Source organism: Mustela nigripes, chromosome 3, assembly GCF_022355385.1.
Source record: "Mustela nigripes isolate SB6536 chromosome 3, MUSNIG.SB6536, whole genome shotgun sequence".
In the NCBI taxonomy this organism is placed as follows: Eukaryota; Metazoa; Chordata; class Mammalia; order Carnivora; family Mustelidae; genus Mustela; species Mustela nigripes.
In genome coordinates, this window is record NC_081559.1 from 95,659,341 (window position 1) to 95,684,490 (window position 25,150).

Here is a 25,150-nt window from a genome sequence, read left to right on the forward strand (position 1 = left end):
AGGGTGGTTCAGTGGGTTAAAGCCTCTGCCTTTGGCTCAGGTCATGATCCCAGGGTTCTGGGATTGAGCCCCGCATCAGGCTCTCTGCTCAGCAGGGAGCCTGCCTCCCTTCCTCTCTCTCTGCCTGCTGTGCTCTCTGTCTGTCAAATAAATAAATAAAATCTTAAAAAAAAAAAGAAAAAGAAAAAGAAAGAAAGAAAGAAAGAAAAGAAAGAAAAAAAAAGAAAGAAAGAAATGTGATTAGGAATTCCAAAACAGAGCCTGATGTTATCACTCTCTGGGGTGGGCTGGGGAACAGGGGGTAAACAAAACCCCAAAGACATTAACATCTGTGTTGAAATTCCAGTTATACATGAAAAGGTAGTTATTTTTAACTAAACAATAAACTATTTTCCTGGTGTGGGGAGGGACCGTCACACCCACTTATCCTAGCAAGGGTAGTTCACAGGCCTATTTTTCTTCACATGTTTCTAAGGACTCCAGAATGATTTTTAGATTGTTTCCACTCTTCTTCCATTCATGAAGTATTAACAATACTCTGAATAAATGCAGGAGAGAAGCACAATGGGAACCAGTAAGGGGGCACGTGGCTGGCCAGCACCCAGAGGTGAGAGAGAGCCCACTGTGGGGGCAGGCACCCAGCACTCCCAGGGCCTGGCTACACAGTGTTGCTAACAGGCTGCGGAGGGTCTACGGGACACCAACAAGGTCACTGTCTTCAAAGAGGAAGGTTTCTATTCCAAAATGACAAGAGGGCTTTTGAAATGACCCTATGCAAACGTTTTGATTCAAAATGTTCTCAAAACTCATTTCCTTTAACATCTGAAATGGGGTTGGGGGTAGGGGGTTAGCATTATTTTGTTTTCTGCCCTCCTATGAAATCAGTTCCTCAAGAAGGCATTTAATGAGGTGGGGGCAGGTTCATAATTAATGAGTCGTTTAGACATTAACTAAGCACCCTAACAGAAATTAGGATGTTGCCCTAAGCTCTCCTTAAAAGAGAATAAAGAGTTTGGGGCAAGGAACGTAGCAGAGATCACGAAGAAAACTAGGGCTGACCAACATCATGGACACCTTTAAACCAGCCCAAGAGGAAGTCTCAACCATGTGCCCGCTTTGTTCTTTCTTATCTTTCTCTTCCATCAGGCTGGAAATCCATAAGAGGCTTGTCCAGGAGGAAACTGGAGGTGGGGGAGGGGGGTCAGGGAGGAGAAAAAAACTGGCATTTATTGAATCCTAGCAAGTTTAAGGGACTTTCACATGTATCATTAACTCCTTTCATTTTCCCCAAAACCTATCAGCTAAATAATCACCTCTCCAATTTCAAAACAGAGGTCAGAGAGGTTAAGCAACGTGCTAGGAAGTGCACAGCTCAGAACAGCAGAGTCAGAATTGGAAGCCACGTCACCTTGATAAAAGACCAAACTTTTACCCTGGCCCCCTCACTCCTCTGAACTTGTTGAGTTAACTGCAGCTCAAACTTCAAGGTTAAGGAAAATGGTATCCCAGGTTCCTAAAAACAAACAAACAAACAAACAAAAAACTTCCCTAAGTCATAATCTCATGGGGAAAGGGGAGAACATTAGTGAATATCCAGGAAGTCAGAAGAGAAGGGGAAAAAAAGTCCAATTTTCAAAAACAAAAAAACAAAATACAGGGTTCAGGGGTGGAAATGAATTCTAGAAACTAATGAAGTTAGCGGGTATTCAAGTTCTACGAGGAATATTCAGCAATAGTTTGCGGTCACTTAGAAAAGGCAGTCTGTAGCACAAAATGGGTTTGCAAAGGCCAATCACTCCAGGCAAACTTTATGCCCTTTCTGGTGGGTACCCTTAGCTGGTCAACCAGGAAATGGTGACAGAGACACAGAGGAGACCTAAAGCTTCTGTTTCCGCAAGCCACGTGACCTGTCTTTCATATGACTTCACCCCCAAACACAGCTAGACAAGGGCCTGTTCAACTTCCCAAGCCAGAAGTCTTCACAAATACTTCGTTCACACATCCCATTAGTAAAAAGGAAGCATGTACCCCTAAAATACGTTCATTTGTTTTAAAATAATAAACATGTATATATTACTGAAATATAAGCCCTTTTTAAAAAACTTTATTAACATATAATGTATTATTTGCTTCGGGTGTGCAAGTCTAAATCATCAGGCTTACACGAAACCCTTAACTTCAATGAAAAAAATAAGAGTAGAAGTTTTCACATTTTCTTCCCATACCCCAGGGGTTATTCTGAGTACCAGATTTTGGAAATCACTGCCCTGGGCTCACAACACAGTGGCCACCTGGAGCCCAGTAACCTTCACCTTCATTCCACCTGATCCACGTCCCTGACATCTCGTCTACATCAACGGTCCCTGAATCCACTCCCAACACCGCGGGCCTGTCCTCTATGCCCCAGAGTCCTGGGAGCACTTCACTCCATTTCCCGGGGCTCACAAGCTACCCCTCCCAGACTCCCCTATCTCCCTGAGTCATTTGTTTCCAAAGTCCCCTCTTTCCCCAAATCCTTGTCCTCCCCCACCGTCATCATGCAGCAGCAAAATTCCCAACAAACTGGATCTCCCAGAAGAGTCTCCTTTCCCTTCTGCATGCAAGCAGTTGGGCAGCACCAGAACAAGTAGATGAAGACACAGAAACCAACCACAGGAGCAGTGTTACTGGTGACTTCAAGCTCTCCTCTTCCCTAGACCTCTAACATCAGAAACTCAAGCTTTTTCTTGTCCTCAGTCTGCTCCATTTCCCTTTACCCCCAGCCTGCAATCCAAACTTGGCACCCTCTCCCCGGTCTACTTCCAGGAGCCAGCCCGACCTGCTTCATCCACCCACTCCAACGTTCACTGAACGTTCACTCTGTGTCGGTGCCCTTGTGGTACTAGAGAGACAGGACTGAATCTCACGGCACGTGCATTCTAGTAAATTCTAGAAAACAAACAAGGTCCGCCATTGGTAGGTGATGGAAGTAAAGCTGTTACAGAAAGGGCAGGGAGCGGGCAGGGGCCAGAAAATCCTGGTCATCGGATGTGACCCGCTGCACTTCCTACCTCTCCCCTTTCCAATTCTTTTGTTTATTGAGAGGAAAATCATCTGCCATTAAATCAATCCCTAAAGATGTACAATTCAGTAGCATTTAGTACATTCACAATATTATGCAAGCTCACCTCTGTCTAGTTCCAGAACATCATCACCTCAAAAAGAAACCCCGGGCCCATCAAGCAGTTACTCCCCATTTCTCCCCCTCCACCCAGCTCCTGAAAGCCCCTAATCTGCCTTTGGTCTGGTGGGGGATTATCTATTCCGGGTACGTCCTGTCAATGGATCACAGTCCCTGTCTATAATGACCACACCTCTGCTCCTCCCGATTCCTTCCCTCTGGCAACTGCTTTCCCCTCTTACTCCTATTCCCCTTTACCCCCCCCTTCTCCCCACCCTCTCACCTCAGGACTCTTCCCTCCTCCTGCCCATAAAGCTCTGTCACCTGAAGCATTGGTCCTGAGACCCCAGCCTCTACCTTCAAAATAGCCTTCCTAGCTGGCTCTTTCTCTCCTTCTTTAATGCCTAAACCCACACTGACCCCGGTCCTTAGCGTCCTGGACTCAGGCCAGCTTCGCCCTGCTGTAGAAGAACCCGTACAGCACAGCAGCAGCCTGGATGATGCTTTGAACGTGACACGTCCAAAGTGAATGGTTACCCTCCCGTCTCAGCCCTCTAGCCTCCTGTCCCCCACTGCCACTTCAAGTTCCCGTGCCCACTTCCTAGGACCACTGCAGAAGCTTCTCCCCTGCCCCGATCTCATTCCTGTTCCTTCCACCCTTCACAGGGCAGCCAGAACACCCTATCTGAAATCCCAAGTTGCCTGTCACTCCCTCTCAGGAGCTCTCTCCACAGTTCTCAGGAGCAGGCCCCATCGCCTCCCCACAGCAAGGTTTCCTGACCGGGCCTCGTCTCCAGCGGCCCCTGCCTTGCCCTCTGTGTTCCGGGAACAGCTGACCACTGAGGCAACGCTCGGTTTGCCCCACATAACCTCTCTCCTTGGCACACCTTCCCCCCGATTCTCCCGAATTCTGTACATCTTCCCAGGCCCGGTTCAGGTATCACCTGCCAGGAGTTTTCCCTGATGCGCCAGGTTAGTCTAGGCACCCTTCCTGCCTGACAGGGACTGCCATTAGGTGTTTATGGATCTGCCTTCCTCTTTAGACTATAAGCTCCCTGAAGACCCTATTTATCTCATCCACCCGTCTACCCACCTATCCACCTATCCATTCCACAAAAATGCCCCAGAGCCTACACTGGGCCAGGCACAAGGAAGACAAGTGAACAGGGCGAACATGGTTGCCGCCTTCAAGTCCGCAATGTAGGTAACAAGAAGGTGTGACAGCCGCCCTATACACACACACACACACACACACACACCCCTCAAAAGCATGGCACATTGTGGGCTCTAGAGCCAGGCTCCCTGGGTTCCAATTCTAGTTACACTACTTGTTAGCTGTACAACCTGGGGCAAATGACTTCACTTCTCTGTACCTCAGTCTCTTCATCTCCAAAACTCGGACAATCTCGTACCTACGTCACAGGGTCGTTGGGAGGATTAAAAGAGCTACAGATATAAATCAATGGGAAGTATCCATAACTCCATGGCACACAATAAAAACACTTGTAGTAAGAGGTAGCCTTTCCTAGGGTGCCTGGGGGGCTTAGTTGTTAAGGGTCTGCCTTCGGCTCTGGTCATGATCCCGGGGGCCTGTGATACAGTCCCACACCCGGCTCCCTGCTGAGCAGGGAGACTGCTTCTCCCTCTCCCTCTGCCTGCCACTCCCCCTGCTTGTGCTCTCTCTCTGTCGAAGAAATGAATAAAATTGAAAAAAAAAAAAAAAAAAAGAGAGAGAGACTTAGCTGTTTCTACTAATACTGGAACAACAGAGTATTTATGACAGGTCCCTGCCCTAGATGAGTGGTCAGGTGTTGTGTTCACCTCTGGACACCTACACCTGACATATAATTCCTCAGGAGACTTGCCCACTTTGGCAGAAGAGGCAGGGGCTCACGAAGCTAGTTAGTGGCAGGGAAAGCATAAGTCCCCAGACCTCTGAATTCCCAGCTGATATTTCCTGCCCCCTTCCAAGAAGACCCTTGTTACCCAGGCCAGCCCAGCTGCTCTGCATCTGCCACGGTCTGTCCTTTTCGGCAGCAGAAAGGCTGCCGCTTGCTACCTAGGCCCCTGCAATTATCCCCCCGCTTCCCCTTCTCATGTTTCTCTTCAAATCCTGTTTTCTTTTTCTGTCTTATAGCCTATGGTCCCTACAGTCTGGACGTTTGGAAGACAACCAGAGATCGCTGCATTCTTCAGGGAGCAGCTTAACCAAATCACAGGAGCGGGTGCAAATCCCTGAGCCCACCCCCAGTCCCCCTCTTGGTCCCAGTGGTCACTCCTGATGGGGGAAAGCTTCGTCACCAGAAAGTGTCATTTTGCTCCCTCAGAGACTGTTTACTTGGGGTGCTCCAAGGTTCAGAAGGCAGGGCCCCAGGCACCAAGGTGTAGAAGGAAGGCCACGTAACAGCTCTTAACTGAAAGCCCGATCCCAAATTTCCAACCAAACAATGTAACTCTCACCCATCCACCTGCTTAGTCTGGGTTGCCAGCAGTGCCTCTGAATGGTATGTCATTCTTTGGCGCTGCTGACTTGATAATGAATGGCAATTCAGCAGGACTTCTGAGAGGCTGCGGTGTGGACGGGACTGCTGTTAGGAAACTTTGGCTTTTACACCTCCATGGGCCTCAAAGGCAGCAAAGAACATGACATAGGGAAGAAATAAATCCTGGAGAGCTGTGTGATGTTCTTTATTACTTTCCATGGTTGGGCCGTAATACCGGTTATAAGTACCTTGGGCTTCATTTATCTTCATGTCTGCACTTCTGCTGAGTGTGTTCACACGTGTGTGTCTGAGGCTCTCGGAGGCATGGAGGCTCCTTGTCACAAGCCAGAGTGTCCAACACTGGTCGGGCTGTCTATTCGGGTGTTGGGATCTCATTTTAACGTCTCATGGTAATGATTATACTGCACAAATGAGCCTCGATAATAACATCGTGGACAGAGTGCTGACAACAGGAGTAGTAAATTTCATCTACACACCTTACTATTGAGAATCTACTGGATCACCCTGTATCATAACAGCTACTGGCTAGGAAGACGTTTGCCCTGGATATGAGATTTTATGAGTCTCACTTTATCTTTCTTGTAAATGCGAAAGCAGACCCATTCTTTTCAACGAAAAATGGAAAACCACATCTTAGGAAGAGAAAAACCATCTGCCTTCCCCGAAAAAAAAACCCTTTCTATATTTTTATATAAAAGAACATCCCTACTAGACATTTCTCTTGCCAAAGGGAACGTTTACCTAGCCTCAGAGGCATTTCTCTTTGGCTCTATATGTAGTGCAGAACGCATCTTCACAAGGTTATTCATTGGGTGCCTTTACCAATTCATCTGGAGATGAGACAGCCTGATCTAACACATCTAACAAAGAACAGATAGGCTTTGGAAACAGAGACCCAAATTAAAGCCCCAATGTGCACCTTATTAGCAAGGGGACATTACGTACCATCGGAGCCTCTTCTCCCAGCATAATCATTACTAACATTCCCTTTTACTCTCAAAAGTGTTCAGGTTTGGGTGGTAAAATTATATGGGCTCCTTATGATTCTGTGAGTCGCTGCACACATGACATTTAACTTCTCCAGACCTCAGTTTCACATGTGTTCAGTGAAGACAAGTGAGTCTAATTTACAGGGTTGTCATCAGCATGAAATCAGACAATGTGCTCCAGGCTTGGTTCCCAAAAGTGCCCTGTACTCCCCTGAACACCAGCTATGTGCTCAAGAGGTCCACTTCCAGGAAAAAGTGTTACTCTGTACGTGAGGTCCTCACCTTTGGATTGTCAGTTTGAGGACCTGTATTTTCCACTTTTCATGGTGATGGGGTCTCTGGAATGGTAACGGGATCTCTCTGTCTCTAGCAGCTGCACCATTAACTTCATTGTCCACCTGACTGGGAGATGAATCACTCACGGATATTTAAACTTTTATCCTTCAGATCTTCTGCACGCTTTTTGCTCTTTCCACAGATCAACATTCATTCCACACCAAACCTCTATGAAAAACAGACCCAGTAAATGCAGCTCAGAATGGGGAAGAGAGGTAAGGGAGCCTTCAAACTGAGCAAAACCACCACCCCTCAGCCAATGAAGTCGGTGAATTTCCTGCTTTCTCAAGTCTTTCCCTAAAAAACACCTGGTCTTATGGATCCAATGACAGGACAGTTTCCTTGGTAAAAGGATCTGAGGTATCTCACTTCAAAAATCAGGCCAAATGATGGATCAAGAGGATATAATACAAAGTGAACTCAGTCAGAGAAAGACAAATACCACGTGACTTCATTGAATTTAAGAAACAAACGAAGAAAAAAAAGAGACAAACCAAAGATCAGACTCTATAGAGAGCAAACTGAGGGTCACCAGCGGGGAGGTGGGTGGGGAAGGGGTAAAATATGTGATGGGGATTAAGAGTACGCTTAAGAGTGGTGAGCACTGTGCAATATACACAATTGTTGATTCACTTTATTGTATACCTGACACTAATAGTAAACACTGCATGTTAATTATATTGGAATTAAAATAAAAAATAACAATAAACAGGCTATGTATTTTTTTTTAAGATTTTATTTATTTATTTGACAGAAAGAGAGAGAGAGATCACAAGCAGGCAGAGAGAAGGGGAAGCAGGCTCACTGCTGAGCAGAGAGCCCAATGCGGGGCTTGATCCCAGGACCCGGAGATCATGACCTGAGCTGAAGGCAGAGGCTTAACCCACTGAGCCACCCAGGCGCCCCTAAACAGGCTATGTATTAAAAACTTACTCAAAACTTAAAAAAAATTAGGGCAAGTGGCGCCCACAATCTTGCACATAAATCTGTAAGGACAATCGGTAGCCCAGGATCAACAGAATTTTGCAAGAGAGATGCTGTCACTTCATTAATTAGCTTGTTAAGTACACGTATGTTCTCTTTACTCTGACATGAGCAGTAACAATATCATGCAATGGGGTTGCTCCTAATTCCCTAAGGGAGTAGCTTTTACTCCATGAAAAATTTGATCAGTAACTAAGCCCACAGAGAAACGAAGGTTAAAAATTTCAAACTACTCAATTCCAATCTTCAGCATAGTTTTTGAAACAAAGAAAAAATACGATTCCCATGATTATTTAATATGGTTGTCCAAGATATTAGTGTTGAATGCGTGAAGAACTCTCCCTATGCTCAACTTCTAAAAAATTAGAAAGGAAATGTTCAGCATTTTCATGCTCTAAATATAGATTTAGAAGCTATGAGAGGAAAAAGATGCACATGGCAGCACAATGACTCCGTGTCTGGAGGACAGCAAGGGCATTGGGCTCGTCTGTGGCAAAGTCATTTCCTATTAGGAGAAGTTTCCAGAAACAGAGAAAGGTTGAGGTTCTTCCCAGAAATCCAGTGATAGCTGCAGCACGGCACCCTCTAGGCTGGACTCCCTGGGTGGCAAGGTGGCAAGTGGACACTGATGGTGCTGTCCACGTCCACCCAAACCCTATCTTCTAGGAAATGGCCCTCCCCCATATGTGAGATGGTAATGAAGAACACCCTGGCAGCCATTTATGCAATATTTCTTAAGCAATGCGGTCTTTATTAGAGTTGGTTGTGATTATGTAACTCTGAAGCATACAAAGAGGAAAAGAGAAGTTGGGATGTATATAGGGAATTGGCTTGCAAAATGTCCGTAGTATTCTCCACTTGAAAAACTGAACTAGAAATCACACTCCTGCTTAGGATTCAGATAATCAGTATGTTTTGGCTTTAAATGCATCATGTACCTTGTACTGATCAATACAGCCTTGCCGGAGGAATGTTCTGACAAACTTGCCTCCTCATGTCTGATAAAAGAATGAGCCAAGGCTTGAATCAAGCTCAAACCCTTGACCAGCTCTGGTCTAAGAAGAAAATAAGCCAAATGGGGATAAACCCACACCCCTCCCACATTCATACCTGGCAGTCTTGGGGAAAGGCCATGTTAGGGGAAGGTCAACTCCCAACAAACCGAAGAGACAGGGCAGGGTGGGTGGGCACCTCGCCATTCTACACTGTGATTTCTATACCACCACCCCCTGCCCCTGGCAGTCTGGGGACATCCACAGATCCCTTCTCGGGATTTTTTTGAAGACATAAAATCAAATACACAGGATTACAGAGGAAATTGATGATATTTAAATACGGTTACCAAAATATTTTTTAAAATTGTGATATAATAACACATATGCTTATTTATTAACACATTAAAAAACACTATCTAGCTGTAGGTGTAATAACCACCATAATTCTAAAGTACTGACATTTCAAGATATTGGTCAGACATCTATAACACGAGATGAAAATACTGGATATCTACTGGTGACAAAGTCACAGACAATAATAATCATACTGTAATTTATGGCCAATATTCAAAAGCTAAGGATTGCTCAAATTTGGGCTAGAGGTTAGTGAAAACCAAGGTGTAGTATTTTCCCGAATAAGCTCACAGCCTGAGCTAAAAGCCTGACAGATGGGTCTGAAGTAGTTCATGTGAAACTCAGGTGATAAGCTGATTTGATTCCCTACACCTATGGTTCTTCCATAGGAGAGAATGACAAGGAGACCCATAACCCAGCCCTGGTCCAGCAGGAGCCAGAAACCACAAACACGGGAGGGTGGGTGGTGAGCACCATGGAGAGTCTACCATCCACACAGACCGAGCAGTATGGGGCCAACACATCTCTTCCTTGTTTCATAGTCGGCCACAGAAAATGCATGAGGTACAGTTTTTTTATTTCCTAAATGATCAGTGTTAAGAATATTTAATTTAGCTGAATCATTAGACTGGAAGAAAAAAATGACTTTACAAATCACTTCTCCCAGTGCAGTGTTCTAACCTCTACCAGCCCTGAAGCTCCCAGCTTAAAGCAAACTTCTAATACCCCTTCACTATCTCAAATCAACTTCTTAGATAACCCTCCTAAACATAATTTCAAACATATATACTTGTTGCCTTAAGAGTAAATGAAAAGGAAATAACTGATAACAAACCTAATAGGTATTTCGATATGCAATTAGTTGGGTGAGATGGATCTAGAAGGCATAATGGGGGCATTAGTTACTTGGGTTTTAATGTAAAATCAAATAATTGGTCAGCTACAAATGAGGACTGAAATGGGTGACATGGTGATGCCAGGGTTGGTGTGATTTTTCAAAATGGCGAACATTTCTTGGTGCATTTCCCAATGAAACAAAGCACAGTCTTCCTTTGTCAGCTGAGAAAGACAATGCTTACCTAAAATATGCAAAATGTTCTTTGTTTATGTGTAAGATACGGCCTCTAGGTTCAGGTAGTAAACAGGTTTTGTTGTCCATGATTGTCTCATAGTGCAATATGGGACACATTTTGGAGTGTAAGACTGTTGCAGGGGCTCCCGCGTGGCTCATTTGGTTAAGTATCTGCCTTCAGCTTGGATCATGATCCCAGGGTCCTGGGATCGAGTCTCATATCGAGCTCCGTGCTAAGCCGTGAATCTGCTTTTCCCTCTCCCTCTGCCCCTCCCCCCATTTATGCATGCGCACACTCTCTCTAGCTCTCTCTCAAGTACATAAATAAAATCTTAAAAAAAAAAAAGACTGCTCTACCCATCACAGTTAGCAACCCTGGTCCCCACCAATAAATGCTAGTAGCACTCCCCAATCAACAACCAAAACTTCCCCCACAAATTTCTACAAAGCCCTTATACAAAGCCCTGGAGCTAGCCCAAATCCCATTGCAATGCCTAGCTCTGCCCACCTCTGGGTGATGTCAAGCTGGACCACTGAGGAGATACTCCCCAGGAAACTGCAATTTGTGTTACAAGAAATATTATTCATGCTGGATGATTTCCCCAGTAGCTAGTGTCACCCACATTCTGCTTTTGGGACAGAAAGAAGCCCAAGGCAGGGGAGAATTAACCAACCAGGCAGATGGACTCAAAGAGGAAGCAAAGGAGATTCCTGGGGTGCCTGGGGCCTCCTGCCCTAACATGAATTCTGCACTTTGTTGAAGCAAGCTCTATCAGGTCCCTGTTGCTAGCACTCAGAAGAGTCCAACCACCTGCCTGAACTAAGGGAGGCAGTTAAGATAAAAAATACTCAGGGGGCAGCTGGGTGGCTCAGTCAAGTGAGCATCTAACTTGGGCTCAGGTCATGGTCTCAAGGTCCTGTATCAGGCCAACATAGGGCTCTACACTGAATGGGGAGTCTGCTTCTCCCTCTTTCTCTGCCCTTCCTACTGCTTAAATGCTCTCTCTGCAGCTCTCTCTCTCTCTCTCTCTCTGATAAATAAAAACAAATACTCAGAAGAATCTATTCTAATGTCAAAGAAGCCACCTTATTTAGGGGACATTTCTTGATCCTACCTAAACTCTTCATGCTGTAGCTGAAGCTCATTTATTTTGATTTCTTTCTCACTGCTGATAAATAAATGAGCCAGCGACCATTCTTAACCTGGTATTTCTGACTCTAGAAAGATACATCCAGATCCTTCTAAAGGCTTTTCTGCCTCGGCTTCTTTTCATCAATCTCATTAGCCATATGACATAAATAACATTGTTGTCCCTCCTTGACAGGCTTGGAAAATTTAGGTGTCAGAAAAATTTGGTCTTTAAGGGACCAAACTGGGTCTCAATGAAAAGAGATTTTTTTCCAAAGTCTTTCCAACCCCCAAAGTCCATGATTTAATGTATTTAAATTTTATTATGCTCAGGAATAATATCACCCTAATTCAGAAATGTGGCAATAAGGACCAACTGTCAGAAAGGTGTGGTAAAAAGAAGCTACCTCTGTTTCTCTCCCACTTTCACTAATGGACTCCATTATATCACAAAAAAAGGCACTGCTGCAATCTAATGAATAAATAACTAGCACTTGAATGGAATCTGTGTCCATTTTTAATTCCAGTTAGTTTCCACAAGAAAGCCTCATTTAAATTTGAAAGGGGGGCGGATAATATTACTTCAAAATGATATATTTTAGGAATGCTCCCAAAGTGTCTTATATAAGTCAGTCAGGTATAATGTTAAATCACAAAAACATTAATTGTTGAATCTAAGTAAATAGACGAGAGAGTCCAAGTATGACACAGGTAAAGGGGTAGTTCACATGTGACAGATCTGTTTAGTGTAATTTCCAGAAGAATATCAGGAGAGCTAAAGGTCACTTGAACAGTGTCTTCTAAAACGGAGGGTCGCAGCTAACTGATAGGTTATGAAATCAGCTCAGTGCAAGGGTCAGAAAACTTGTCTTCAAGAGCCAGGTGGTAAATACTCTAGGCTTTACAGGCCAGATGATCTCTGCCATAACTACTCAACTCTGCCCTCTGAGCTTGAAAGCACCCACAAACAATACATGATCAACAGGAGTAGCCAGGTTCTAATAAACTTCATAAAATCAGCAGCAGGCCATGGTGCTGACCCCTGACCAGCATTTTTTAAGGCTATGAAACAGAACAGGAAGCATCTGAGGGCTTCAGAGGCAGAGGGGTAGATAATGTGTCTTGAAACTCTTCTTGCTGTTATATACATGTAAATATGACTTAGGAGTTAATATGAATTTCTAACTGTACACTGGGAGTCAAAGCCAGCATGCTAGAAATAACGAATAGTTTGGTCTATTTGTTGAAGTCTGCTTTGGACTTCAACTGATAAGAATTTAAAAGACAACCATGTTAAAAAAAGGGGGGAGGATAGAAAAAAGGGTAGATACAATGAGCAAGTTCTTGAGCCCAAACATAGCCTTAAAAGAATATTTTAAAATGTATTAAATTTGTACAAAGAATATTAACTAGTTACAAGCAGTCCAAAATGATCTTCGAAAGGAAATACTTCTCACTAAAATACTAAAAATACTTCTCACGTTATTCAAACACCTGATGTGAGGTGTGTATCAGTAAGCAGTTGCCATATAACAAACTTCTCCGGAACTCAGTGGCTTAAAGCAACTGCCATCGATTGTTTCTACAACTCTACAGGTTAGTTGGCTGGTTCTGGTGACCTAGAACAGTCTTAACTAATCTTGGCAAGACATGCTGTGGAGACTTTGAGCACCCAACAGTTCAGTTGTGGGCTGGCTGGTCTAGGGACCCTCGGCTGATACCACTGGGCCCATCCCCATGTCTCTCTCAGAACTCTCCATTAGGCTAGCCTGGGCATGTTCTCACAGCAGTGGCAAGCCCAGCTATGTAAAAGGCACTCAGAAGCACATAGGCTCTTTTAAACTCTGTCTACAGGATGTTTGCTAATGTCCCACTAGCCAAAACATCACGTGACCAATCCAGTGGTGGGGAAGGAATGGTAAGGGGACTACAAAGCTAGAAGGTAAGAAGTGTAGATACAGGGAGGCCATTAATTGGGGCCATTAGTGCAATCAATCTACCACAGGCAGTATTTACTGTCATCACCTTGGCAGAAGCAGAGATTCAACATTATTTTACATTTCCCCATTACCATTTCTCATTTTGTTTTTTCATTATCACATCAGAGGCAGAAAGGCAGAGTGAAAGGAACCCAGGCTTCGGAATCAGTGAGATCCACTTTCACATCCTAGCTCCCACACTTCTGGCTTCGTGACCCTGAGCAAGTTCCCTCTGCCCCTCGGCTTCCTCACTGCAGAAGGACTGCTGATACCACACAAGCCTCAACATGTAGATGTGCACAGCTCCATGTATGACCACAGCAGAACTCAAATCCTAAATACTGGGTTTTGCAAACAGTCCATTTTAATACAGTCAAAAAAAATGAGGGAAATAAGCAAATTTCCTATGGCACTAAAGTTCCTTCCCAGAAAGGAGGAGTTCTACATAAAGAGTAAAAAAACATTTCTTGACAGAGTTTTGAGCACTGTGGGAGGCAGAAAAATGGCTCCAGCAATGTTCATGTCCTAATCCCTGGAACCCCTGAATGTTACCTTACAGGACACATAGGATTACATTAGGGATCTTGAGATGAGGAGATTATCCTGGATTATCCAGGCGGGCCCAATCTGATCACATAGATCCTAACATCAGAGAACCTTTCCTAGCTGTGGTCAAGGAACCAGGATGACAGCAAAGGGGCAAGAACTCAGCTGAGCATTACTGGTTTGGACAGTGGAGGAAGGGGGCAAAAGCCTATGAATGTGAGCTGCCTCTAGAAGCTGAAAGAGGCCAGGAAGTAGATTCTTCCCTAGAGCTTCCAGAAGGAGCAGACACTTGATCTTACCCAAAGAGGCCTGTGGTGGATCTCTGATCCACGGAATTATAAAACAATAAATTTGTATTTCCTTAAGCCACTAAATTTGCAGTTATTTGTTACAGCAGTAACAGAAGGACTGCATAATCTTGTAATCTTTATACCAAAGGCTGACAATAACAGAACCGAAGTCTCTCTTGAAGCCACTGGAGTGGGAGGAAGAAACTGGAACTTGGAGAACACTAACTAGGCATGGCATCAAATATGGAAAACTGCATCTGATTCTGGTTATAGGGGCAATTAGAGAAAAGGCATTATGATAGAATGAGCAACTTATTGTCACTGAAAATACTTTATAGTATTTTCTTTATAGCAGTCTATAGGAAAGTGCAATAAAATCATTATCCATATAGTCTTCAAAGGCATCCTAACTATAGCTCTGACAAGCATGTGCTAGGGAAAAGCCATATCAACAAAATCTTTCCACATAAACTTTCTAGAGACTTCTTTTAACTGATGGCTGCTCCAGATCTACAGTTCCAATCTGATCACTCCTGCTTTTTTTGTAGATGATATGACAATAAGGTAATACACCCTAGCAATGTGGAGACATGGACACACATACACACCCTATTTCACACACAGTCCCAATTAGTTGGGCCCATATGCCCACGAAGTATGCTTACAGTAAGGAAGAAAAAAAAATGTCTACAGAAAGTCCACTGATTGATTTAAACAACAGAACGTAAACAAGCACGACCAAACAGGGCCTCCAAACTAGGAAAACACCTAAGCATATATGAAGGACAGATCAAAGAAAGAGTTAGGTAAGGAGGCTAAGCACAGCCAAGAAGGCACACTAGAAGAATCCCACTGATGTAGAAGAAGCTAAGAGATGCCTCATTTGACACATGAAGAACCGAACTCATGGAACACCAAATTGACCCGCATGAAGACAACCAGCTAACTGCAGAAGCTGGTCTGCCATGGCGCCAGTTGACCCATGATGCCCGCTGCCTCGTTGGTCATGTGACTCGTCATGCGCACATGCTCTGTGCCAGGCAACGGAGCTTCCAGTCACGCTTTCTAGAGCTCTGTACTCCTTTCTGAGAGGGGTCAGATGTACTGTTTTTTTTAACCAACCTAGGGAAAAAATAAACAACTTTCCCTTTTTGAAACTTATTGGACAGGGGAAAAAAAAGCAAATAAAGAATAGTGAATCTATAGAAAATGGTAACATTCACCCAAGAAAATTAAATCTGTACATCCCAAATGATGGATGATGAAAAATCATCCCATAATGTCACATAATGAGGCCCTTCCCCTCCCCATCCTTTCTTAGTGCTCTACTAACCCTGGTGGCTCTGAAAAATGAGAAGAGTGGGGGCGAAGGAAGTCCTATGGAAGGACAGAAGTACAAAGAAACGCACCGAAGGGACACAGAAACATCATTCTTTGCATGAGGCAGAGATAGTGCTCTCCTAAACACCATGCGTGAGAGAAAGAGTCGGTCATTTAGAAAACTCATTGGCATGAGCACTAGTAAATAAAAAAATCGGAACTGAAAATAACAGATGGTTAAGGAAAAAAAAAAACCAGCAGCTGCAAGGAGATTGATATCAAACTCCCTGTTCTTTGAACGTAGTTGTTTCTCAGGGAAGGCCTAATGAAGGTATGTGCACAGAATTTGGCCCAGCTTGCGGCTGGGTAAATTGTTAGCCACTTTCCCCCACAGCACTATGCCACACAGAACCACAGAACTCCGGGAGCCCAGTCATTTTCTGCTCTTTGATTCTCAATTCCCCAAAGGAAAAAACAGCTTCACTAGGCAAAAGGGGTTATTTCTAGGTTGAGAAGTAGGGACCAAGGCCTCTTATTTCTAAATATACAAAAATAAACATCCCTAAAGAATAGTGATAATAAAGGGTTGGTGCTTCTTTGGTAAGCACTCAATGGTGTACTGAAGGGAGTCGACCAGCAAAGGCAAAAACAACTTGAGTTTTCCCTCAATCTTTTTTTATCCAGTAAGGGAATTTTCTTTCTTTATTCCACACCTCCTTTGCCATATGTAGAGGATTATACATCAGGACTGAACAGAACATTGGCGCTCATTCAATCTCCTCTTGCTTTTCAACATAAGAACTGAGACCCAAAGTGGTCACGTGGGCTGAATTAATGTGTTCTTCATTTGTGTACTGCTTCCCAACTGAGCTGAACTCTTCCTGGTGGGCCCTGACCAGGACTGGACTTCTAACTCCATGAGCAGCTATGGACTATTTGTTAACTAGAAGTGTTCAGAATCAGGAACAGGCAGGAGCCCTGGTAGACCCCATGTAATGGTCATATGGAAGGAGTAAAATGAAAGGAGATGGTGTTTGCTGTCACACCCAACTGGAAGACTCCATGAAGTATGGTGATCCCACTGGACAGAGGAGTATTTTCCAGGATTCCACAGACACTGTGGGAGTGTCCTCACTGACCCTTTATTGGAACTGTTAAGAAACAGCTCTGAGGCCACTGCCAGGTCACTTCTTCCCTACCCCATGCTCCTGTAGAGTGGAAATCAATGCTGAGTGGGGTCAGGAGCCCTAAGACACACACACACACACACACACACACACACACAGGTAGAAAACTTAAGAGTGAAATTAAGTAAAATCCATCCCAGACTATATTCTTAAGATGTCAAACTTACTAACATGAAGAAGAGGACACCTCACTTAAAGACATCATTTAAGTTGCTCAGATTGTCCCATGTGTGGATGGTGAAAAGATGCAGACACACCATCTGCTCCCCACCAGATCTAAGGTGAAGTTGGTTGTGAGCTCAGAGGCACAGGGGGTTCTTGGAGGGGGAGGGACAGATGCCAAATGACCAGCACATTTGCTTCCTGAATCATTTCCACAAACAAAGGGGGCACACAACTGTTATCAGTTGTTATCAATTGTTCGTGTGAGACCAAGGGTCAGAGCTGAAACCCAGCTTTGTCACTGCTGTCCACTGGCTGATGAGACTTCAAGTAAGCCCTTCTTGCTCTCTGCAAGAAGGAATCCAGAAGGATCTCCCTGAACTGCTTTCCAACTCCTGAGTGTCCAAGGCTCCTCTTGGCTTTGGTTGGAAAGAAAGTGCTGGCTGCTTCAGGATGAGCTTGCTAGCCTTAATTAAGCACAGCTCAGCTAATATGGACTCTGGACCTAGGCCACCTGCATTCAAATCCTCACCTGGTCACTTGCTAGCTGTGTGTGATCACAGTCAGGTTTCACAACCTCACAGACATCCCATATATAAACTGGGAATGACAACGGAGTCTACCCTACCACTGTAGGGAGTAGTAACAGAAATAGGAAAGAAGCATATGCAATCAGATCAATTACAGAGGGTAAATTTTTCATCCCATCTCTATTGTTCTGCCCACCTCCTGACATTTCTCCTTAAGGAAACATAATATCTGTGATGATCATCAACACAACACACTCTCACGAGTGGACTGACACACAAGAGATCCAACACTATTACAGTGGAAGACTGTTCCATGGAGGATACTTACAAAAAGCATCTTACCAGCGTGACGGGACTTAGAAGCCGTCTGTGCTCAGAGCTACAACACTAAGGAGTACAGCTGAGACAGGAGTGGGTGGGCGGCACACATTCCCTCCAGGGCCAGCCGCAAAAATCTGGGTGGGATGCAGAAGTGAGGCTGATGGAGAGAAGTGAGTTGGGGTAAATGGGAAGGGGACACAAACCATGAGAGACTGTGGACTCTGAGAAACAAACTGAGGGTTTCAGAGGGGAGGGGCATGGGGGGATGGGTGAGCCTGGTGGTGGGTATTAAGGAGGGCTCCTATTGTGTGGAGCACTGGGTGTGGTGCATGAACAATAAATGTTGGAACACTGGGAAAAAAATTAAATTAAATTAAATTAAAAAAGAAAAAGAAAAAAAGCAAGGCTGTTAATCTATTCTAGGGGTAACCTTGAAGGGCCAACTTTTTTTTTTTTTTTTAAGTAAATCAAATGCAAACATCAGTATTTAACTCTTACAAGTAATAAAGTACTTGGATACACCTCACTCCTTAGGGGCATGGGAAACAGGGTGGCGAAATACTCCTTAGCCATCTTTGATAACCATCCCAGGTGGGGCCAAGGTCCAGCAGCCCTCAACACAAGCACTGCAGGAGAGGGGTAGCAGGGACAGTTTACAGGGAAACCTCCACCAAACCCGGCCATGGCAGCTTATCCCCCTTTGCCTGTCCAGATTTTTCAGGCTGGACAAAGGGCCTTGATGGAAAGGCTCCTGTTCGCTTTCCAGAAGGTTATGCATTTGGATAAGAGAGCTCTGGGATTTTGAAAAAATAAAGTGATCCTTCCAACCCCTCTCACGAACACATACAGCTCTCCAGATGTGACAAAGTTAGGAAAACATGAATTTAATTGTAGCAGTGAAAAAACAAATAAATAAAACAGCCCAAGGAAGCAAACAGAGCACAAGTCCCCATGCTTCCAGCTGAGAGAACATAGTTAAAGTACTAAGGCTCCTGGGACCCACCTTGGCGACCTTCCAAGAACTGGTAGTTTGCATTAACACACAGAAAGAGAAGGTCAGATAAATTAAAAGTTCAAAAGGTAATTTTGAAGAAGGACATCTTTATCCTCAGCCCCAGCACAGGGCATGGCCCATGGCAGCTGTGGGACAAACTTACTCCATGAACCCACCTGAGGCTGGCAGAGAGGTCACCCGATTTGTGATGTTGAAAGCAGATGCCATACAGGATAGGACCGAGGCCAAGACTAGAAACTTCGAGAAGGGCTGGGGGGATCTCTACTCAATTTCCAGCATATTAAAAAGTACAACCATCTTCTGGTTATTAAGAGTGACTCTACACTTCAAAGTACTTATGAACTTTAAAGGCAGCCTAGTAAAACTTGCACTGACAAGCACACTTATTTGTGACACAAACCTCTCAACTGTCACCCACACAGCATCCACCCCAAATATAAAATTATTTTCTCTCTCTCTCTGTCTTTTTTTTAAGTACCTGGATTCTGGAACACATACACCTTCTGCCAGCCAAAACTCTGTTAACTCTTCACCCGACACAAGGACCCTTTCTCAGATTTTGCCATACACAACAACAAACCCCCAGAGACAAAGCTCCTAACAGTGTATGCTTTCCTGAGATTTCCTACAATAAGATCAATACAGGAAGCCCTTCACCCCACCAGCAGCCCACCCTTCTAAAGCCAGGAGGCCAAGACATGCAAAGAGCTTTACCTCTCTTGGGAAGGAGCAGGGCAACCACCTGCCTGAATGACCATGGAGTGAGAAAGGACATGAACTTCCCAACACAAGTCTTACGATGACTGCTCCGTGCAGTTTTCTGGACTTCTTTGCAGGGCACCCTGGCCACTGTCTGTCCCCTGCCAAATCAGTCTGAGGGTGACACTGCAGTGACTTGATCTGGAAAGGTGGTGTTAAATGACTGACATCTACAAGGGATCCTGAGGAGTCACACTTCTCATGGGAGGAGCCAAAGCCCCCCCCCAACCCCACTAGAATCACAGGGGGACTCTGGCATTTCAATGCGTTTGAAGGCCAGCTGGGCAGAAGGCTGCTTTAGTTATTTTTAAACTGAGAAAACTGAATGGAAAGGGAGAAAATCTGAATTCCTATGATCTCCTGAGAGGTCCCTTCTAGCTCCAAGATGCTACTAAAGAACACTGCATATGCACATACATCTTTATAAAAACGTATATATACATACATATGTGTATATATATATGTACTGTATTCACACTTCAAACACAAAGCACTTGAAATGTGCGCTGCTGAGATCAAAAGCCCATGCGCTGCTTGGCAGAGGGGCTGGGGTGCACAGATGCCATTGGCAGATTTGGGCAGGGCCCCCAGCCCTCCTGCCATCCCCCTCCACCTAAACACCAACCCAACCAGCACCTGCATGTGTGGAGGCAAGCCCCACAAGGCTCTAAACCAGGACAGCAGACTCCTTTCTCCTAGTGACTCCAGGCCTAGATGTCCCAAACCCAGGCAAGTTGAACAAAGGTGGAGACCAAAGGAAAAGTCTAACCCTTAAGTCCTGGCACCCAGCTCTGCCAGAGTCAGGTATCAGGCACAGGAGGTCCTTTCTCCTTTTGTCCCAGCTCCTAAAGGGGGCAAAACAGTCACATTCTCCCTCCTCCCCTACCACTCTGTTTTTCAGGGCCTCTCCACTTCTCTCTGACTACCCAGATGGCAAGCTGGTAACTGGAGAAAACTAAACGGCCTCCAGAAAATGGAGCTGCGCTCCAATCCTAGCAGTGCCAAACTTAAGGGTGCTTATCTCAGCCTTGAACAATAACAACAAAAAGAATTTGTAGGAAAGAAGGAAGTGGGTGGTGATGGTGAAAATCCATTTATCAAGACAGATCCGTGATGGGTTTGGCTATCATGAAAAACTGTTTTTTTTTTACTTCTTGCATTAAAAACGAGGCAGTTCTGACCCTTCATCAAGGCTCAAGATAGCCGTGATAGAGTTGATAACATGGTGGTGGTTGGGGGCAGGGCGGGGGGTACTCTCCGAGTAAAATCCAACCAAGTTCCTCGGGTCCTGACAATGAACACAGACGGGGACACCAGCTTCCCACTTCTGTGTCTTTACAATGAGATCCCGCAGCTAATACTCAAATCTGAGTGTTTCCAGGTGCCCTGTGGCCATCCCACCCGAACCCCACACACACCGCGGCTTTCTCCTCCCCAACTTCACAGCTCTGTAAGCGCCCAACCTTCTCTAACTGGGCCGCCAGAGCCGGGAGCGAACAACAGTGTCTGCCCCGCGCCGGGCTTGGCAATCGGAACCGGGAGCACTGGGCCCTAGACCTCGAGCCCGGTATCTCCGAAAACCTTAAGCATCGCCTACTTCCCCAGAGCACCCCGCTGGCGCTCCGAACAAGGCTGGACAATGCAAGCGCCACCTCTTCCCTCTTCCGCGCGGTAGCTACGAAACCACGGCTTTGTGTGTGACAGCAAGTGTGCGCGGACGTCCCCAGCTCACACACCCCCTTTCACCCAGTCTGCTCCCGGCACGGGGTCGGTGCGCTCTGAGAGTGCATAGGGAGTGAGTCCACCATGCAAGCGGCCACACCGCCAGGCCTCTGGCCTCCCGGCCTCGGACCTGGCCTCGGGGAACGGGGGATGACATCCACACCCCCGTTCCCAGCCGCGGGGGCGGTAGGCGCCAGCAGCGCTGGGATCTGAGCAAAAGCGAGCAGGGGCCAGGGGCACGAAACGGCGACAGGCGGGCGCCGCGCCCCCCACCCGCGCGCTCGGTCGCCCCCAACTTAGCACGCGGTGGACCGGGAGGGGGGGCCCAGAGGGGGCCGGGCGGCTCGCGACTCGGCAGGAAGTTCCCAGGGCTGCACTGAGCATGCTCTCGGGGAGTGTGTGCGCGCGGGTGTGGGCTCTGCGCTCCCCGCAGCCTCTTCGGCCGGGCTGACTCGCGGAGCGCCCTGACGGGGTCGCGGGCCGGCGACCGGCCCCAAAGGGTGGGGGGTTCCCCCGGGCTTCCCGGTTTCCCAGCCCGAGCGTCGCTCCGCCGCATCCCTCCTCTTCTGGGCCCCGGGCCAGCCTCCCTTCTTCTTCCTCCCCACTGGCCGTTGGCTGAGCCCGCCCTGCGCGCCCGGGTTCCCGGGACCCCAGCCCGGCCCACACCCGCAGCGTGACCCCACCAGGCTCCTCCGCGGTCCGAGCGCCCATCTGCCATCCCCGGCAGCTCGCCTACAGTCCGCGCCACCAAAGCCTCCTCTGGACAGTCCCTTGAAAAGCCCACAAGCCTGTTCCCCAAGGGCGCGGGGGGCCTGCTGTCTCCCCTGGAGAGGGCTGCCCCAGGCAGGTGGGCGCCTCAAGGCGCGTCCCCCGCTGCACTCCCGGGTCCCGCAGAGCGGTCGCAGCCAGGGCACCTACGCAGGCGGCAGGCAGAACCCCCGGCCGCGCCGCCCTCGGTGCAGGCTCTCCCCGCCCGCGCCCAGCTCCCCGCGCCCTCCGCGGTCCCCTCTGCGTGCATCTCCCCGCGGGGATGGCGAGCCCGACGCGATCGCCCCGACCCAGTGGCTCTCACCTCCGTGTTGAACAGCAGCAATAGCAGCAGGGAGCGCCCGCCAGCCGCTGTCCCCGCGGGGCCCACGACGCGGCGGGGCACGGGGTCGCGGCGCCCCGAGCCTGTGGCGCGGCTACCTGGGCTGGATCGCGCCCGGGGCCGCCGCGGCTGCCGCGGGAGCCGCAGGGCCGCCGCCGAGCGGGCCGCGGCAGGGACGGTCTGCAAACTCCCAGCCCTGGCGGGGCCGCGCGCGGCGCGTCCACACACAGCCCGGACGCGGTAGCGACGCTCTTCGCGGGCTCAGCCTAGCGGGGCGGGGGTCTGTCCGCAATTTCCCCTAACACCCCCAGCCCAGCGTCTCTAACTTCTCACCGCTTCTGGGCTCGCGGCTCTTGAAGGCAGGATTCTGGCCAGGAACGTTCGGCAAACTCCCCGCCCTCCCAGGCCGAGCGCTCAGCCAATTCGGAACGCCCCAGCTTCTCAGGGGCCGTCTGCAAACTCTCAACTCTGTCGGAGAGGACTTCTATCAACCTTTCAATTCTGCAGCCCAAAGGGAGAAAGGAGCAAGGGAGACAGGTTAATCGCGGCCATAAATAATATTCTAGTAAGGTCGGGGATAGTGTGCCAATGCTCATATGACAAAGCATCCTCCAGAGTGGTGCAGTCCAAGGGCCTCGAAGCACCAGGGGACTTCTAGCAGCGAAGCCCAGGCAGGGAAGACTGGGGGCTCACCCATTTACAGGAGCATACAACTTTAATAAGTGCCCTGAGTTTCAGTTTCCTTCTTCAAGAAATGTGTTCTAGGTAGCCAGGTCTACTACTTGGTTTTTGTGACCTTGGACAAGTCACTTAACCATTTGAATTCAGCCTCTTTATCTGTGAGCATAATACTGCTTCCAGGAGCCTATTTTGAAGATGAAAGAAAGCAAAAGTAAAGTACTTAGGTATAATTGGCATATAGTAGGCGCTCAATAAATAAATTCCATTTCTCTTTCTTTTTCTTCTTCCCACCCTTGGATTCATGCACACGCTGGATGAGCTAGCTGAACACTGTACTATTGTAAATTTACAACAAAATAAATAATATCTCATGCCCTGAAGATACCACAAACGTTGGTTGACAGGACGTATTAAATCCAATCGAGCCCCCGGAGATATGGTCGCACAGCTACATCGGAACATTATAGGTCATTGTAAAGCAGGATCTAGAATGGAGGGAGAATGACCTGGTGGATCACCTCAGAAATCAAGATGACAAGGTTCATAATCCCAGCATGTTTCAGGCCATGTAACAAATCACTACATCAGATTACTGTATGAGAATTATGCCCCTATTTCACTCCTCCCTGGGGTCTTCTATCTGGAATTTAGATCACCCCACTCTGTTGCGCACACTCCTCAACAGAGGCATTTAAAAACTGAAGATCATGTAATTTTTAGACCCTGGAAATGATTTAGCCCAAATTTCTCATTTTGTAAATAAGTACTCAGGGCTACCCAAGGGTTAGGAAGGTCTGCTGACCCCAGGATCTGGGTAGAACACACCTCAGGGCCTGTCCTGCACTGGGCTTCTCTGGCTCAAGGCACATTAGGCTAGTCCTGCCTTTAACTTCAAGCTCAGGGAAATGGCTCTAACATCTGGAGTCCCAGATTTTCAGCCGCTTGGATCCTCGCTGTCAGAAATCATCCAGGTGCTATTTAAGAATGCGGAGGAAATCTGCAAGCGCAGGACTATTCCTCTTAATAAGACCTTTTAGTGAAATCCCAGGAATGTGGGGAGGCGCGCATTTTCCTCAGTCCCTTGTTAGAAAATAAGGTCTCACAGCTCTACGTGTATGGGGAGGGAAATAGAAGAATAGTGACATCTGGTGGCCAAGACTTTCTGTGCTTTGGATAGAGATGGTACAGATTCTAATCCTAATAGATTTGCTTTAAAGCCAAGTTTCAGCAGGTGGTTAATAACTGTGCCACCTGGTTACCTAGAGAGTTCTAAAAGACATCAATCATTTAAACATCATGGACCCACTGCTATAGAGCATATTACATATGGTTGTTATTTCAAGATCTTGTTAAAAAATTTATGTGTATAGAGAAAGGGTGATGGTGTAATATTTATATGTACACACATTATATGTATTTATATGATAAAAATACATTTACATTATATATTTTATTTACTTGTATAGGTAATATGCTTAAAATGGCTTTGAAGGAAATTAATATTATCTCCATCGTTTTTCTTACGAAGTTAAGATTATAATTTACATTAATAATTACTAAAGGACATTGTTTTTAGACATAAAGATGTTTACTAGGATGGGGCTGTATATTTCATCTTGTCCTCTCAAGAGAGAATTCATTAAAAACTTAGAGAGGAAGAAAATAACACAGTGGGATTTTAATAGTGAAAGTCCTGGTTGCTGATGGTCAAGATCATGTTTACCTGATGAATAATGATTGATTTTTAGCACTTCTACCACTTGTGAACAAAGGATATTAGGTTGAAAAAAAGGAAGATATTTAGGATTACTTCACAACAATGCAATAGTGTCTGTTGGTATTGCTAAGTCTGCTCTACTTCTTTCCGTATATTTGTCCCGTGTAACATACTTTTGATGATTGCCCAATTATAAATGTAGAAAACACAACTCTGTCCACACAAACAAGTCCATTGCTTCTCAGCATCTCTTACTAAGCTCTATGTGAATTTTGCTGATCCTCATAACAACTCATAGAACAGATTTA

The 25,150-nt window shown here is 46.3% G+C and overlaps 1 protein-coding gene across 2 annotated transcripts in view; it reads right to left on the reverse strand.

The window, feature by feature from the left end:
• MGAT5 (alpha-1,6-mannosylglycoprotein 6-beta-N-acetylglucosaminyltransferase) overlaps positions 1 to 22,547 on the reverse strand; it is a 337,143-nt gene extending 314,596 nt beyond the window's left edge. For both annotated transcript variants that reach the window (XM_059394405.1, XM_059394404.1), the window contains exon 1: positions 22,427 to 22,547. The gene's annotated coding sequence lies outside the window, so the exon portion shown is untranslated. The remainder of the gene's footprint in view (positions 1 to 22,426) is intronic.
• Between the last annotated feature and the right edge of the window lie 2,603 nt (positions 22,548 to 25,150).